We start from the raw sequence: 18101 nt of genomic DNA, 5'->3' as shown, positions 1-18101 counted from the left end.
AGCACAGGCTGCACAGTTTGCCGGCACAGATTTCTGGGCAGGAGCACGTTATATGTCATTTTTCTTCCCGGGAAACTTCATTTTTTTTTTGGAAAGCAGTCACCTCAATTTGTGAAGATACAAAATCCAATCATCGAGAGTTGCCAGAAAACCAAATATATATAAATCACATTCATTCTTAGACACAATCTGGTTTCTGAAGGGGAAAATGTATCCCCTGACGAAAATGAGTCGGGCTCCCCTTGAGTAACTGCCTTTTCCTCAGTTAATGTGCATAGGGTTCCAGAAAAATCTACCAAGACATATGTGCCTGCTTCCATTAAACGTAAAGACTAGGTGGTATTTTTTTCTGTTTGGCAAGTGTAGAAACTGGTTAGAATGCATTTTATGCCAGAACAACTTCTGTAATTAAGATATTTCCTTTCTCCAGAATAGAACGGTTTGTTGGGTGACAAATCCCGCTTTCCTTCTCTCCCAGTTGGCCTTTTCTTTTCTAAGAAGTGGAAAACCCAGCTTCCTGGCTTGAATTTGGGGCCAGTACTGGTGATAATAACATTATGCACCTGTGTTGGGAGGCTCCCCCCACCCCCACCCCGCCCTGGCACAGCACCGGTCCACGAAGAGACAGCCGAAAGGATTCAAATGTACCAACCAAGGACACGTTGCTTTTTAATGTCAGAGGATTTCTATAGAATGATTTTATTTTGAAGGAGAAACTGACTTGTGATAAATTGGTCTCTTGGAACTGTGGTCACAAATTCGGCTTTTTCTCCGGCTGACTTTGTGGGAACACTTGCTCCCTGCAGGTGGGGTGACCCCTGTGTGCTCCCCGCAGGTGGGGTGACCCCTGTGTGCTCCCCACAGGTGGGGTGACCCCCGTGTGCTCCCCGAAGGTGGGGTGACCCCTGTGTGCTCCCCACAAATTGGGTGACCCCCTGTGTGCTCCCTGTAGGTGGGGTGACCCCGTGTGTACTCCCTGCAAATTGGGTGACCCCCTGTGTGCTCCCTGCAAATTGGGTGACCCCCCCCCCCCGTGTGCTCCCTGTAGGTGGGGTGACCCCCTGTGTGCAGGGCTGCCGGGAGCACCCAGGCGGTCCTTGAATCGTCCTAAGCGTTGCTGCCCTATCATGAATCGTCGGAATTACCCGTCCGAATCCTCTCGCAGGAGTTGTCAGTGCTAAGGTGGGCGAGCATCGTCAGTGTCATAGATAAGGAAGGAAGCAGAGGATGTTGTTGTGTTCAGAGAGCCAATGTGTTTGTTCTTTTTCTGGAAATCAAAGCTCAGAAGGGAGAAGAGAAGTCCTTTTGTTTGTTCTTATTATTTCTGGGTGTGTGTGCATCACCGGGTCACATGTATTCCCTGCGAGTAACAGTAAAACGTACACACCATCCCCCTGTGTGTGCGTGTGGAGAGACTGAGGTGAGACAGGCTGTATTTACCAGATGTCCCTTTTCCTCTGGCTTTGGGTGGAGGAGAGGGGACGGGGCAGGACGGCCACCGGTACAGGCGCCTCTGGGCATCCCCTCCCCCGCCTCTGCTGGGGCCATTTCGGACGGAGTGGGAAGTAACTGCCCCCTTTCTGTTCTCATGTTGAACGTTGGTGAAGACGCTCCTTCATGTAAGGTGACCTACGCTCAATGAGACGCAGCGTAAACTTAATGAAATCGTGCTCTCTCTGGAGAAGCTGCGTTTAGCAAATGCTGTGACTCAGATGGCCATGCTTAGTGAAAAGGTAGGACACGAGATGAAATGCAGAGAGGGATCTGGATGGCTCCGGGCGAGGCAGGAAGGAGGCGCCCTGCAGGGATGCACCGGCTCGCTGACCTCTTTTCCAAAGGCCCACCGCGCAGTCTCCGGGGTTCTGTGCAAGAACTGCTCTGTCAGCGCGCGGGACGCTGTCTCCTTCCTTACATAGAGGACTTGTTCCTTTAGTGCAGAAGACAAAATGTAGTCCTGTTCTCCTTAAATCACAGATCGTGTTAAGGAGAGTGTCCCCCACATTCTGGAAAGATAAAACATGTTAGCAAAACCGATAAACTCCTAGCATTTTTAGGATGCCTGTCTCAGGGGCTAATTTTACAGAATGTGCTTAAAGTGTAATAGTTTTTCTCTCATTAATAGCTTTAAATTAAATTGAAACTGTCTCCTCTGGAGGCAACCCCGTTATCAGACCTAACACACATATTTTGCACAAATTTTTTCCAGACCGTTTTGTCTTTTTATTTCTTTAACTGTGCATTTCATAAAGCACACATTTTTAATTTCAGTGAACTCTGGTTACCCAGTTTGCTCCCTTTCACTTTAGTTTTTTTGTTTGCTTTTACTGATCTCGCTCCTCTTTCTTGTGCTAAACCTGCTGCCTAACTTTCTGCTTCGTTCTTGAAGTTTTATAGATTTTTATTCTTACACGTAAGTCTGGGATCTATCGTGAGTACTTTCTGTGTAAGTAGTGAAGTACAGACTGGGGTTCACTTATTCATAGATGGCGCTCTGACTGTTCAAGTGGCATTTTGTAAAAAAGACTACTCTTTCCTTGTTAAACCTTGTTAGCCTTTTTTAAAATTAATTTATTTATTCTGAGAGAGAAGGGGAGCATCCCAAGCAGGCTCCATGCTGTCAGCACAGAGCCCAATGTAGGACTTGATCCCACGAACTACAAGATCATGACCTGAGCCAAAACCAAGAGTCAGACACTTAACTGACTGAGCCACCCAGGCACCCCTTTTCTTTGGCCCTTTTAATTAAAAATCTGTCAGCTACATCTCTGTGGATGTATTTCTGGACTCTCATACGTACACACACACACACACACACACACACACACACCCCTCTTCTTATGCCTGCTGATTGTTGTAGCTTTACAGAAAGCCTAGAAATCACCTGTGTCTCTCACCACCCTACAGTCGATCCCTGAACAACACGGGTTTGAACTGCACCGGTCCCCTTATACATACGTGAATTGTTTTTTCAATAAATACAGCACAGTGCTGTAATGTATTTTGTCTTTCCTATGATTGTCCTAGTAACATTTTTTTTCTCTAGCTTACTTTATTGTAAGAGCACAATGTATAATACATATATAAAATATGTGTTAATCTACTGTTTATGTTGTTGATATGGCTTTGGTCAACAGTAGGCTGATAGTAGTTAAGTTTTGGGGGAGTCAGAAGTTATGTGTGGATTTTTGACTGTGCAGAGATCAGTGCCCCAGCCCTATGTCGTTCAAAAGTATATAGAAAACTTGTTATTAATCTGCATGTTTCTGCTGGTAATCAGATAATTTAATACTGAAGACAGAGAAAACCAGATGGCAACTTTATTGTTCTGTAACTTTAGGGATTATAGCTGAGTCTCCTGAAAGTCTGTTGCAAGTATTAATATCTAATGAATTTCAAGGATGAATGCCAATCCCTCAAACAAATGGTTTAATTTTATAAGTCGTGTGACTATTAAGTACAGTCAGTATGTGAATTGAAGTTCTGAGGGCAGTGGGGATGGAGGGGAAGATATAAGTTCTATAGTATTTGAAAGAACAAAACCATGACTTTAATTCCAAAATTAATTTTTTTTAATGTTTATTTATTTTTGAGACAGAGATAGAATGCGAGTGGGTTGGGGCAGAGGGAGGCACAGAGTCTGAAGCAGGCTCCAGGCTCCCAGTTGTCAGCACAGAGCCTGACGCGGGGCTCGAACTCACAGGCTGTGAGATCATGACCTGAGCCAGAGTCGGATGCTCAACCGACTGAGCCACCCAGGCGCCCCAATTCCAAAATTAACAATGCACACTGTAATTTTGCTTCCCAAAAGTAAGTGCCTTCTTGTATTAGGATGCTTATATTCAGTAACTCACTGGAGTTCTTTACGTTTATTTTATTTTCCATACTCCTCTTAAAGCTTTTGACTTCATAATCACGTGTTGAGACGTGTGGCAATTTTTTGCCCCAAAATAATGCCCAGTAGTAACGTGAACTGACCGTAGGAGGTATTTGGGTAGCTGAGAAAAAGCATCCGCCGTATGTAATTCAAAACCAGCCAACTCCACTGGGTGGGGCCCCAGGGCCGCTCGTAGGACGCGCACGCCTTCGGCGGAGAGGACACAGCTGCTCTTCCAGGAGCGGATATGAGACGTGGCAGCAGTGGTAGGATGAATCCCCCATAGGTCACTGTAAGCATTAATAAATAACTGATGAGAAGCTTCCTGGAAGACTGTACCCGTCACGTTGCCCTGGAGCTTAAATCCGGGAAGGGGATGAACTGGGCGCTGAGAGAGACCACGGAGAGGTCACCTGCTGCTCAAGGTGGGAACCGAAACAGGAGTATCTTTCCTCAGGGGCTGAGCGTCTGTGTTGTGAGGCGCACCGCACAGATGAAGGAAAGAACGTTCGTTAGGACTTCCTGTAGAATACGACATATTTTTGTATAAATTACCAGCACCATGTGCCACACTGAAAAGCAAACATTTGACTGTTTCATAGAACAAAAAAAATGGAAAAATGCTTTAGCAGAAATAAGCAGAAAACAGATGTAGAAATTGAATTCGTGATATTGAGAAAATTAGGATTTCTAAGAATACAGAGCAAAGAAAGACAAAAATATGATAAAGAAGATAAAAGGTATGGAAGACAGAGCAAATTACAGAAATTCCAAAGAAGACACGGAAGAGACACAGTTATCAAAGTACAATTACAAAACTTTCTCTCTTTTTTTTAAACGTTTATTCATTTTTGAGAGAGATAGTGGGGGAGGAGGAGAGAGACGGGGAGTCGGAGACTCCCAGGCAGGCTCTGTGCTGGCCGCAGCGAGCTCGACAACAGGGCTTGAACTCTTGAGCTGTGAGATCACGACCTGAGCTGAAGTCGGAAGTCAAACGTTCAACTGACTGAGCCACCCAGGTGCCCTTCGAAACTTTCTTGGTACAGAATTTATTTCTGGCGTCCTCAGAAATACACTGTTGACCTTAGGAAATTCACAAGTGAAGGAGAATGAAGACTGAGGGATTCCTGCAGGGCAAAGTAAGTAAATCCGCAAAATGAAATAAAAAGATGATGGTCATTAACTGAACATAATTCCCCTTCTCTTACAATTCACCTCGGGGGCACCGATCGACGCTTTGGAACGGCTTCCCAGTTGCCGGGAAAGAATTCTCCAGCAGCACACCGTGTTTCACGTGTCGGGGCTTGGAGACGCGGCCAGGCGCTCATTGTGGCTCCCTGGGCACAGCCCGGCCAGGTCTTAGTTCCCGCTGCTCCGTATTTTCTTTACGGCAGATACGTAATTCACACACCGCCCTCTTCACCCAAAGTGAGCGGTTTAGCGGTCTGTCGTGTCCTCGAGCTGTGCCGTCATCACCACAATCCACTTCAAGGACGTTTCACACCCAGCGAAAGAACTCCGTACCCACCGAGCACTCCGTCCCCGTTGTCCCTCCTGCCAGGGTGCCCGTCTGCTTTCCGTATGGATCTGCCCGTTGCAGACACTTTACAGTAAGAGGGTCTCACGGTGGTCTTGGTGACTCGCGTCTTTCCCTTGTCATGACTTCAAGGTTCGCCAACATTCTAGCAAGTTTCAGACTGTATTTTTTGTTGCTGCAAAATACGTTCTGTGTATCACATCTGTTTACGGACGATCGGGTGGCTCCGGGGCTACCTGAACGGTACTGCGGCGAACACGCGTGTTGAGGTTTGGGGTGGGACCTGCAGGCTCGGTCCCGTTGGCGGTCTGTGCCTCGGAGTGGAGTGTCATGGAGACACTGGGTGTCGTGGAGACTCTGCTTTCGCCAGTGGGACGGACGGCCTGGCCGTTCGCCACAGATTTCCAGCTCGGGTTCACTGCTTTCGAAACCCCAGATGTCAGGACGGTATCTCTGAGTGACGGCGAGTGTGTCGTGAAGGTTGTGCCTTTTTCTGCCCCCACCAGCAGCACGAGAGCGCGCCAGCCTCTGGGCGTCCTTGCGGAAACTCGCTGGTGTTCCTGCTGGAGAGTTACGGTCACAGCGGTGGATGGGACGGAGTATCTAAGTGGTTTTGATGTGCATTTCCTCAGTTCTTAAAGGTGTTGAATATCTTCCCATGTATTTAATGGCCATTTGTGTGTCTTCTTAGGACAGTTGTGTATTCAAATTGTTCACCCATATTTTAATTGGATTCTTTGCTTTTATTCAACTGTAGGGTTTTTAAAAAGTATTTTGCATACAAATCCCTTATAAAAACAGACATATGATTTGCAACTATTTTCTGCCATTCTGTGGGTTGTCTTTTTATTTTCTTCATGGTATCACAGAGTTTTTATTTTGGTCTGCTTTTTCTTTTGTCATATATTTTTTGGTGTTTTATCTGACAAAATAGTGCCTTACCAAGTTCCTTTAGATTTACTCCTGTTTTCTTCCAGGACTTCCATAATTTTAGTTTGTTTTTAGGAAAGGATCCATTTTGAGTTAACTTTTGTGTATGGTGTGAGGAAGGAATACAAATTCATTTTGTAATTTTTATTTATTTTTATTTTTAATGTTTTTATTTTTGAGAGAGAGACAGAATGCAAGCAGGGGAGGGGCAGAGAGAGAGGGAGACACAGAATCCAAAGCAGGCTCCAGGCTCCGAGTTGTCAAGCACAGAGCCCAGCACAGGACTTGAACTCACGAACCGTGAGATCATGACCTGAGCTGAAGTCAGATGCTTAAACGACGGAGTCACCCAGGCGCCCCAAAATTCATTTTTTAAAATGTGAATATCCAGGTGTCCCAGCGTTGGTCAAAAAGTGTATTCTTTCCCATTGACTTGCCCTGTCAGTGTTGCTGAAAGTTAATTGATCATATAAGTGAGGGTTTATTTCTGGATTCTCGGTTTGATTCCATTGATCTATGTGTCTGCCCTTGCAGACTTTTATATACATCCTCACCCTCCTCGCTAGCACCACACTGTCTCGATTCCTGTACCTTGTAAGTTTTGAAACTGGGAAATGACAGTTTTGTTCTTTGTCAGGACTGTTTTGACCGTGTTGGATCCCTTGAATTTCCACATACTTGTAGGATCAGGTTGTCGATTTTTGCAAGGAAGCCACCTGGCCTCTTGACCGAGATTGCACTGAGCCTGTGGATCAGGGAGTGGATCACTGGCATCGTCATTCAGAGTCTTCTGGAGTCTTCTGACCTGCGAATGCGGGGTCTTCCCATTGATTTAGCGCCTCAGCTTCCTTCCGCGAGGATACACAGCTTCCGAGTTTCCATCTGTTTTCGTAAAGTTGTTCCCAGATATTTCATTCCTTTTTTGCTCTTATAAATGGAGTTTTCTTATTTTCGTTTTCAGATTATTCACTGCTACAGCTGCCTATGTGTTGATCTTGTATCCTGCCACCTTTCTAAACTCAGTTACCGTTTCAACTGATCTTTGGGCGGATTCCTTAAGATTTTCTGTACATAAGATAATGTATTTTGCAAATAGAGTTTTCTTAATTTTTAGTATAGTTGAGTATTAGTTCTTTTTTGATTAGTAAGACTTTTTTTTTTTTGTTTTTTACGGAAGTTTAAGACTCAGCAAGGTTGAGGGGAAGGCACAGATGTCCCATATGCCCTCCGCCCCTCACACATGCACGGCCTCCCTGGTTATCAGCACCCCCAGCAGAGGGGACGTTTGGTATAACTGATGCCCGTGGACGCGGCATCATGGCCCACAGTCTGTAGTTCACCTGAGGGTCCACTGGTGGTGATGTCAACTCGGAGTTTGGGCAGATGGGTGAGGAAATGTGCTCATTGTTGTGTCACACGGAGTCGTCTCACTGCCCTGAAAACCCTCTGTGCGCTGCCTGTTCTCCCTCCCCTGCTCTCTGGAGAGGGACGTGAACGTGAACGGAGGCTCAGGGAGGAGAGGCCGGGGCGCATGAGGGACGGCAGGGCGCTGGGACAGGCGGTGGAGAAAGCAGGTGAGCCGCGGCAGTGGGGGCTGTGTGTGGCCACGAGGTGTGGCACCCGGGAAGAGGTGAGAGGCGTGCGGGGCAGGGCGAGCCGGGACAGGATCCTGCTCGTGCTCTGGAATCGGGGCGCCCGTGGAGGAGATGGAAGAGGGGTGGGCTGGCTGCAGGGCCCGGGGGTGGGGGTGGGGGTGGGGAGGGTGGGGCAGCGTGAGCACCCGGAACGGGGTGGGGGGGTGTGGCGTGGGCACTGCGAACGGGGCGGGGGGCGGGGGTGCATTACAGGCACCCGGAACGGGGGGGGGGGGGGGGGGTGTGTGGCGTGGGCACTGCGAACAGGGCGGGGGTGGTTGCGGGCACCGGGAACGGGGCGGGGGGCGGGGGTGCATTGCGGGCACCAGGAACCGGGTGGGTGTTGTGGGCACCGGGAATGGGAGGGCGTGGGCACCGGGAACGGGGTGGGGGCGTTGTGGGCACTTGGAACGGGGGGGGGGGCGGTTGTGGGCACTGGGAACGGGGGGGGGGGGGGTGTTGTGGGCACTGGGAATGGGGGGGCAGGGGGGCATTGCGGGCACCAGGAATGGGGGTGGGGGGGTTGTGGGCACTTGGAACGGGGGGGGGGGAGGTTGAGGGCACCAGGAGCGGGGGGCGGTGGCGGGGGTGTATTGTGGGCACCAGGAACGGGGGGGGGATGTTGTGGGCACCGGAAATGGGGGGGGGCGTTGTGCGCACCCGGAACGGGGGGGTGTTGACACCGGAAATGGGGCGGTGGTTGCGGGCACCGGGAATGGGGGGGGTGTTGTGGGCACCAGGAACGGGGGGGGGGTGTTGTGGGCACCGGGAATGGGGGGCGTGGGGACTGGGAACGGGGTGGGGGGCGGCGTGGGCACCGGGAACAGGGTGGGGGGGGCACGGCGTGGGCACCGGGAATGGGGTAGGGCATTGCGGGCACCGGGAACGGGGGTGGGGGTGCAGTGTGGGCACCGGGAACGGGGGTGGGGGCGTTGTGGGCACTTGGAACGGGGGGGGGGCGGTTGCAGGCACTGGGAACGGGCGGGGGGGTGTTGTGGGCACTGGGAATGGGGGGGGCGTTGTGCGCACCCGGAACGGGGGGGTGTTGACACCGGAAATGGGGCGGTGGTTGCGGGCACCGGGAATGGGGGGGGTGTTGTGGGCACCAGGAACGGGGGGGGGGTGTTGTGGGCACCGGGAATGGGGGGCGTGGGGACTGGGAACGGGGTGGGGGGCGGCGTGGGCACCGGGAACAGGGTGGGGGGGGCACGGCGTGGGCACCGGGAATGGGGTAGGGCATTGCGGGCACCGGGAACGGGGGTGGGGGTGCAGTGTGGGCACCGGGAACGGGGGTGGGGGCGTTGTGGGCACTTGGAACGGGGGGGGGGGGGGGGGGGGCGGTTGCAGGCACTGGGAACGGGGGGGGGGGGTGTTGTGGGCACTGGGAATGGGGGGGGCGTTGTGCGCACCCGGAATGGGGGGTGTTGACACCGGGAATGGGGGGGTGGTTGCGGGCACCGGGAACGGGGGTGGGGGGGCAGTGTGGGCACCGGGAACGGGGGTGGGGGCGTTGTGGGCACTGGGAACGGGGGGGGGGGGGGGGGGAGGTTGAGGTTACCAGGATGGGGGGGCGGTGGCGGGGGTGCATTGTGGGCACCAGGAACGGGGGGGATGTTGTGGGCACCGGGAACGGAGGGCCCACTCTGGAGCTGCTGGGAGGGAAGGGCCCCCAGGCTTTGGGAGATCTGTTTGCAGGCGCAGGTGCTGGCCGGGCTGTGGTGGTGATGGGGGGATGGGGGGCAGCGCGGAAACACTCGGAACAGCACGTGACCTCCGTGGGCCTCGGCCGTGCACACGGGTGGCGGGCCATCCCCCGTGTGACTTCTGTGCACACTTGGAGACATGGCATCTGGCCTGCACACAAACTTTCAAAAAATGTTCAGGACGAAACTTAGAAGCGTTACGTAAAGGGTCGGTAGCACAGACTTTTAGAGCAGATCACAAAACAGACTGTAACGAGTCAGATTGAAAATTTGCCTGCATTACAGTGAAGACACGTGCATGTATGTGGACGTGGTTTTGTCCCCCCACCCCCCCACCCCAAAGACAGCATAACTCGGATTGACTGGCAGAGCATAGGCTGCAAAAGCACATTTTCCATTTGTATACCGAGGGTTGATTTCCATATTGCGTAAATCATTAAAAATTAACGAAGAAATACCAAAACGCCCCCGTGGTGTAAACAGGAAATCCCACACATGGAAATCTCTAAGAGCAGCAAACATAAATGAGGCTCGGGCGGCTCACCAGTGATCAGGGAAATGGAAGTCATCGTTCAGGATAAAAGACTTCACAGCTACGAGGTCGAAGAATAAAAAACATGTTAACCCCAAGTGACGCCTCCTTAGTGGATTGTGAGAAACTCACGTGCGACTTTGTAAGTCTCCACAACCGCCGTGAGGAGCGGTCCGGCTGCAGAGCTTAAAACCGTCCTGTTGCTTTTACCATGATGGTGGCGTGCAGGGGTGAGTGGGGAGGAGGCAGTCCAGAGCTGTTAAGAAGCGTACCCCACTTGTGAACCGAAGGGGGTGTTGTGGGAAGAGGCACGGGTTGTCAGGTTATAGAAGGTGTCGGAGGCATGGTCCCCGGGTGACCGACAGGCCGGGAGGGCTGGGGTGAGGCGCCCGCCACACTCGGGAGCTTGCATAGCGGCCTGGGGAAGGGAGTGGAGGGCAGGGACCACTGACTGAAAGCCCGGCTTGGTGGCAGGTGGTCCAGACCGGCCCAGCTTTACCTCCGTTAACGGGGTGTCTGCTCACGGCCGTGCTGCAGATTTCGGATGAGTGATGGCACCAGGGGGCATGCAACTGTCACCGGCACTGAGACCCAGGGAGCCACTGATGGCTGTTGCTGGCAGTGATTCCGGCGTGCCCCTGTCCACAGATGAACGCCAGCTGCGTCTCCCCTCCGTTAACTGAGGGGAAAGAGCAAGCGTGCCCCCAGGCTCCGTTTCCCACAAGGGTAGTGGCGTGGAGAGGGTGGGCCCCCCACCCCCCACCCCCCCTCCTCGGGTGCTCCAGACAAACAACTGAGGGGGTGCAATAGGTGTGTGCGTACAGGCAGAGAAAGGGGTTTATTGTGAGGAAGGGCTCATGCGGTAATGGCGGCCGGGGAGTTCCTCCACCTCTGCCCCAGGCCAGCGGCAGACCCAGGGGAGCCCGTGGTCTCCGAGTCAGAAGGCCTGAGGACCAGGAGGCCCAGTGATGTGGTTCAAGTCTAAAGGCAGAAAGAACTGATGTTTCAGTTTGAAGACCGTCTGGCAGGGGAATTCTCTCGTTTTAGAGAGCATCCACTTTTTTGTTCTAGCAGGCCTTCCTTCAGCTGATGAGGTGAGGCCCACCCACATCATGGAGAGCAGTCTGCTTTTCTCATAGTCCGCCGATTTAAATGTCGTTCTCGTTCAAAAGTGCTTTCACGGAAACATCCCAAATAACGTTTGGCCGAATATCTGGGCGCCGTGGCCCAGTCAAGTTGACGCACAGAATTAACCCCCACGGGGGGCGAATGAAGTACGTGAGTTGGTCTCTGGGAACAGAGATGAGATCCAAGTTCACTCAGTGATCTACACTCTCACGGGAGGGTACGGTGTCCCAGCGCGCCTAGGAGGTCAGCGAAGGCTCCCTGCAGGTGGGGACACGAGAGCTGAGACAGAATCGGAAAGGTGAGGAGGGAAGGCTTTCTCAAGGAGACGGAACCGTGTGTGCACAAGCTCGGCAGCACGTGGAGGAACTGGTGGTGGTTGAGTGTGTGGGTTTGTACAGCGGCCACGAGGTGACCTGTGACCGGGAGCCAGAGATGCAGCTTTTGTAGGGGCTGCTAAGAAATTCAGACTCTGCTCAGTGCAGGGCAACTGTTTATGCAACGTGGGATGATTGATTGTTTTTAAAAAAATGTTTTAACGTTTATTTATTAGAGAGAGAGAGAGAGATACAGAGCATTAGCAGGGGAGGGGCAGGGAGAGGGGGAGACACAGAATCAGAAGCAGCCCCAGGCTCCGAGCCGTCAGCACAGAGCCTGATGCGGGGCTCGAACTCACAAACCTCGAGATCACGACCTGAGCTGAAGTCGGACGCCCAGCCGACTGAGCCACCCAGGCGCCCCTATTGGTTGTTGTAATGTCTGTTAAGTGCATTTTTCAAGTACCTGGTTTGGTCATGTGACAGTGTTTTAGCTACTCCAGCACCGGAGCCCGAGAGGTGGATTAAATCTTCCCAGAGCAATTCAGGTGAGAGGGACTGCTTTGAATTGGGAAGGTGGCTGTGAGATGCAGAGAGTGGGCGGGTGGGGAGCCAGGGAGAGACGTGTGGTGAGGGGGCCGCTGGTGACGCCCCGCTGTCTCACGGGGGCCTGATCGGAGATGGCAGGGCCAGCGTCTGAGGCACAGTCAGCAACCGGTAGAGATCTGAGCTTTGGGGCTGGCTGTCGCCGGCTCTGGCGTTTGTGCCTCTCCTCTGCCCCTGGAGCCCATCGCCAGATGGTGACTGAGAGGAAACTGAAGCCAGCAGACGGTGGCAGAACCTCAGATCACGTCTCGGGGGGCGAGCTGCCAGCGAGGCTCATCTTTACGAGAAGAGTGCTCTCCACAAAGTTCATCCCCCCTCCGTCCACGTGGGGTCTGAGTGTGCTGAGTTTGTGTAATGATTACTGCGGGTTTTCTCCAAAGTTGTGTTAGTGAATATCTTCTAAAACATGGAAGATTTGGAAAACTACCCCAGTAGATTATCTTATATACCCATGACCCAGATTCCATCACAATGTTTTTTGGGCTTTTTTGTTTGTTTTTGCTTATTTTTTTAGAGAGAGCGCATGAAGGGGAGGAGGGCAGCAGGAGAGAGAGAGAGAGGGAGAGAGAGGGAGGGAGGGAGGGAGGGAGGGAGGGGGAGAGAGAGAGACCTCAGCAGGCTCCACACCTAGCACAGAGCCCGACACGGGGCTGGGTCCCACGACCTTGGGATCTTGACCTGGGCTGAAATCAGCAGTCGGACACTCAACCGACTGAGCCGCCCCCGCGCCCCGTGACTGATGTTTTACGTTCTCCTCGTCTATGTGCGTGTGCATTGCAGGTCAGGATTTCAGCCCCAGACATGTCAGCCTGTCCCTCACGTCAGTCTGTCTGTTACCATGATCTGAGTTTCTCACTTGGTCAAGGGAGTAACTCAGATCTCTCTCTCTCTTACTAATGGTAAGCAGCTGGCACCATGAATATGCTGTTTAGCAGCAGTTTTTAGCCCGATGGCGTTGGCACTCGGTGGTGACCCTTCTGAGTCCGTCAACCTAGAAGTCTGGCCAAGTGGCGACTCGCTGATGCATTTCTTAGTGGCCTTGTGTGAAGACAGCCTTCCCTCGTCCGCTGAGACGTGCTGCGGTGCTCTCAGAAACACAAGGTCAGTGCCTCCCGGTGTCCAGCGCCCTGGGCCTTCCGCGCTGGAGCCGGGGCCCCGTCAGGACGGCTTTGCCTGCTGCCTTTCAGAGTCTTTCTCCTTACTTGGCCGAGCGGCATTATGTTCCCAGGCCGCGTATTTACCCAGTGTGAGCCATCGGTTATGGTCACCCCGGTCTTGGGTGTGAGACGCCATGTGCCCGGAGCGGGCCGCCTGCCTGTCTCCTTGGTGTTTGTCCCGTCTTCGCGGCCTGTTCTGACGTTAAATGGTCACGCTGTAGTCACCCTGTAACCGCTGCTGAACCCAGTAATGTGGTCTCCTGCCTCGCAAGCAGTGGGGGCCGCTCTTTTTGTTGAGTTTAATTGAATATTTAGAAACCAAAGCTTCCAGGACTGTTCGCTGGACAGAGCAAGAAAAAGTATTTTTAAATTGTCGAGACTTTCAAATTTCACAGTATAAGATTTTCACCTAGATTTGATTTTTCTTTTCTTACTTCTTCAATGAAAATCTCGGCTCCTACTAATCTTATCATCATTGCTTGTTTACTAGTCCTGTGTGTACATTGAACACTCTCCAAGTGGTAATATCAAACTCTCAGCACCAGAATGATTGACTGAAGGTTTATTTATTACTCCTCTTTAGGACATCGTCTAGGACATCGTCAGTGAGGAATGAACACACCCGTGCCATGTGCACAGTCCTTTTGAAATGGTTATTTTCTGTTTGTGGGCATGTTATCAATTTAACATACAATTAGCTTGAATATTTACATTAGTTTCTAATTTTGGGGTTTTCATATTTTTCTTTTGACTTAATTCAGTTTTTGAATATGTAAAAACTTACAATGTGTGCAATTAAACGCAGATAAAAAGAACTCAGAGAATCCTTGCTTTGCCCCTATTATCTACCTGGGTCCTGACGCTTCCTGCCTCCTGTGGTCACTTCGGTTACTTTCTCATTTATATTTAGATTTTTATTTGGGGGGGAAAAAGCTAAACGTATATTTTTTTCTCTTCTGTGCTTCTCTCTCATAATATGTTCTTCTGATGCAGGATTATCATACTGTACACAACGTCCCGTATCTTGAAATTGACTCTGTGTTACGATGTTACTAGTTGGCGTCTCCCTCACTATTCTTGGGGCTGCCATGTGAATGTCCCACCTCGCATGTTCAGCCAGTCCCCGTTCAGAGATACTCTATGCTTCTAGGGCTTTTGCAAATACAGTGTTGCAACTAATATCCCTTCGCATGTCTGTGAGGGTACCTAGCAGTTGGAATCCAGAGGAGGACTTACAGGCCACGTGGTAGATGCATGACTTAACTAAGCGGCTCACATTTCTGCCCCTGGGGTAGGGCTGTTTTGCACTTAGCTGGCAGCTGTTTAGACTCTTAGTTTCCTTCAGATGCAAACAGTGGGGTGTTGTCACGTTTATTTGTGCCTGAGGTCACTGATGAGGACTGAGGGCCTGTGCTTCTGTTTAAAAATGTGTATTTTCACATTTCCATGCAAATACAAGTTTGGTGTTATCTGTCTCCTCCTCACACCTCAGACATGAGCTGTGGTAATTTTACCTGCTTTCCTGTGGTCTCCAAGGTGTTTTGAAATATGTCTAGCAGTTTAAATTTAAAAAGCTACAGTTTTCCAGTGGGAACCTGAAATTATTTCTCCAACTTAATTGTGCAAATTATTTTCCCTTTATAGTAGTATTGCTGTGATATTCTTATTTAACTATATGTTGACCAAATAGGGCTCTGATTATGAACGTCCTTATGCAAAGTACCAACTGAGGAGTCTGATGGCCAATTTACTTCAGCTCACTTAGATACCAGGGATCAACTACTATGCGAGGCCGGTGTGTGGGAGCGTGGACCACAGAGGTGGTGGGAGTCAGTCTGCTTTCCAGGGCGTCTCTAAAATGACGTCCCCAAGGAAGCTGTCATTTTGTTCTTTGACTGTGTTCTCTCACATGTGAAAAGTCTGCTGTAGGCCACCAAATCAACGTACATATTTCAGAATTGATTATTATATGTAGTGTACAATTAAGAAATAGGATATTTCATTTTAGTATTACCTCCAGAAGATTGATTAAACAACTGTTTATTAACATAACATTATAACCATTAAGGATATTCAAGTGGAGTGAAGTGATTGCAGAACTTTCCGTTAGAACTTTGATTTGCTTTAGGTAGCAATTTGTCCAACTAAAAAGTATCCAAAAGCTTCTCTTCCAAATTCTACTAAATCACTGGCTTTAATACTAAATGATAATAAATTAAACAAAGACCATTTCTGTAATTCAAAATTATGATTTGCTGACACATAGTCACGCTTAACTAGTAAATTTCTTTGATTTCTGACCATAGGATTTTTTTCATTGTGTATTGTCTGCATAGGAGTTTTATTTATATCACACAAAACAACCTTTCAGGGTGTTGGGAGTGGTTGGGACAGTCATTTCTAGAACATGGGGAGTTCGGGCACATCCGTGTGCCTTTCTTCTGCATTTATATAATGATGATTTTAGCCTAGGGAATTGGGAACCACAGTGGAATGATTTTGGCATGGATGCTGCATTTGCACTGAGGTCTTGGATCATCCTTTGCAGAATAAAACCTGTGTTCATTTCTTGTTTTACATCTAATTGCCGTCCATATTTTTTGTTAAAGAGTTCTCTAGTAAGAAACATGATTTTATATGAAGGAAAAGTCCAAGGCTGAATGTTGTAGTTAATACACTGGGGTATTGGGTTTTATTTTGAAAAGTGAATGAACAGGATGACATACCCGTGATAGACACCGAAATGGGGATACTGAGCTATTTGAAAACTTCATGGAGAGTTAAGGGAGAAATTGACCTGCATTTCTCAAGTTCAGTGCCAGGAGAGGTGGGATGAATGTAGGCTTGAAGATTAGCTGAATTGTTTCATATAAATTTACCCAAAGATATTAAGAAAACTGTATAGAAATTCACTGTCAAGTGCTTGCTTCTAAATACAGAAAAGGCTCTTAAATATAACATTGTCTTTAAAAGAAAGACGGCTGTTTTTCATGATGTCGTGTTAACTTACATTATCTGCCTTTCAAATCAGGAATTGTGATGACTTTAATTCGGGAAATGTTATTGCTTTACTTAAAGTGAGGAACACACATTTGATTTTCTTTCTCGGTTCTGATGTTTCACGTGAACGGAATGAGTGCCAGAGCAACAAGTCAGTTCGGTGGGGATGTCAGAGAAACACTGTGGAGCCGGACCAAGTAGGTAGTTGGTGGTGTTTTTCCAGCAGCAGTTCTGGTGTCGGATGAATCCCAGGTACCCACTGACTCAGGGAAATACACACGTCACCAAGCCCTCAGACAGGGACGATGGGGACTTACCTCCGCGATGGTCTGATTTAATCACGATGGCTCGTTCTTCCAGAAGTGGGGGTCAAACTAAGCTACCGGCGACCCGCCTGAAGGGCAGAAGCGCGTGTGCCCGCAGGCTGTGGGCTCTGGAGGGAAGGCTTCAGAGGAACAGGCTGTCCTCGGCCTGGGAAGCCGTCATGGGCCTGTGCACGCGACACACTCGAGCATGTTTGTAAACACGTGATGCGTGCCTGTGTGACAGGCCATATTCCCGGTGTGCGAGGACCACGTAAGGCTTCCGCACGCCACCGTCCGAGGAAGAGAATGGCGCAGCTCCACCTGGGAGGACCTCTTCGGCTGGCTGGGTCGCTGGGGTTAGAGGTGAGAGCGCCGTCTTGACGGTGGAGATATGTCTGTAGACCTTGAGGGAAGGAACATGACGAGTTAAGATTTATTTCAGGAAGAGAAGAGACCGGAGGAGGAGGAGATCTGGGATCCCGGATGCAGCCGGCGGTCAGGAGCGCGTGGGGCCACAGGTGAGTCATCGGCAGGTCCAAGCTCACGAGCACCTGGGAGGGCACTGAAGAAAGAGGATTCCGTACCCTGTGGTTATGGGTTGAAGTGAATCCGTTTTGACTTCATCTTGAGGCTGCTCTCAGTAACAACTCAAGTGGGCTTTGTTTAGTGGTGGCCCCTGGACTTTGTTCAGCTGGGAATTGGGCTGGATCCACAGGATTTATCCTGGTGGAAGGGGAGGGGAGTGAGTTACAGCCTCAGAGCCTGGCCTGGATGGTTACTTTCCTCGTGTGGAAGGTAACCCCCGGTGGGAGTGGATGGATAAGGGCCTGGGTGTTTTCCTCCTCCGACGCAGCGGGAGGTTAGTGTCCATAGAATTGGGTTGAACCGTTCAGGCACGCTGTATTGGAGTCTGGGTGTGGGGAAACCTGTTTTTAAAACAATTCTCTGTGCTCAGAATGTGCAAATAGATGGTGTTGAGTCTTTGTTTTGAATGGCAGAGATAAAAAGGCTTTAATCTTTCTGTCAAATGCAGCGTCTTATTAAAAGATGAGGACGTAACCTAATTCACGAGGTCGGTGGTAGATTGCCGTGTTGAGTGTTGACAGCAGAAGTCTGAATGTTCCTGCACTGGCTTGCCTCACTTCTCTGCCCTCCTGACCCCCTGGAGCAGAGGGTCAGTCTGGAAGAACAGTTGACTGGCTGTGGCCCCAGTGACGACCCCATCTGCCAGGACCGCCACCCTGTGGGTATTCCGTCAGCTTTAGGTAGATCGCGTTGTCGGACGAGTGCGTTCGGCCCTTAGCAGTTTGCAAGGAGAGCTAGTCCTCGCTCACATCTGTGTGCGGAAGTGTGGCTGCGCTGGGCTCCGTGGCCTCTTGCC

This window comes from Prionailurus viverrinus, unplaced genomic scaffold (genome assembly GCF_022837055.1).
Source record: "Prionailurus viverrinus isolate Anna unplaced genomic scaffold, UM_Priviv_1.0 scaffold_33, whole genome shotgun sequence".
NCBI classification, from domain to species: domain Eukaryota; kingdom Metazoa; phylum Chordata; class Mammalia; order Carnivora; family Felidae; genus Prionailurus; species Prionailurus viverrinus.
Note: the sequence above shows the minus strand (reverse complement) of the source record.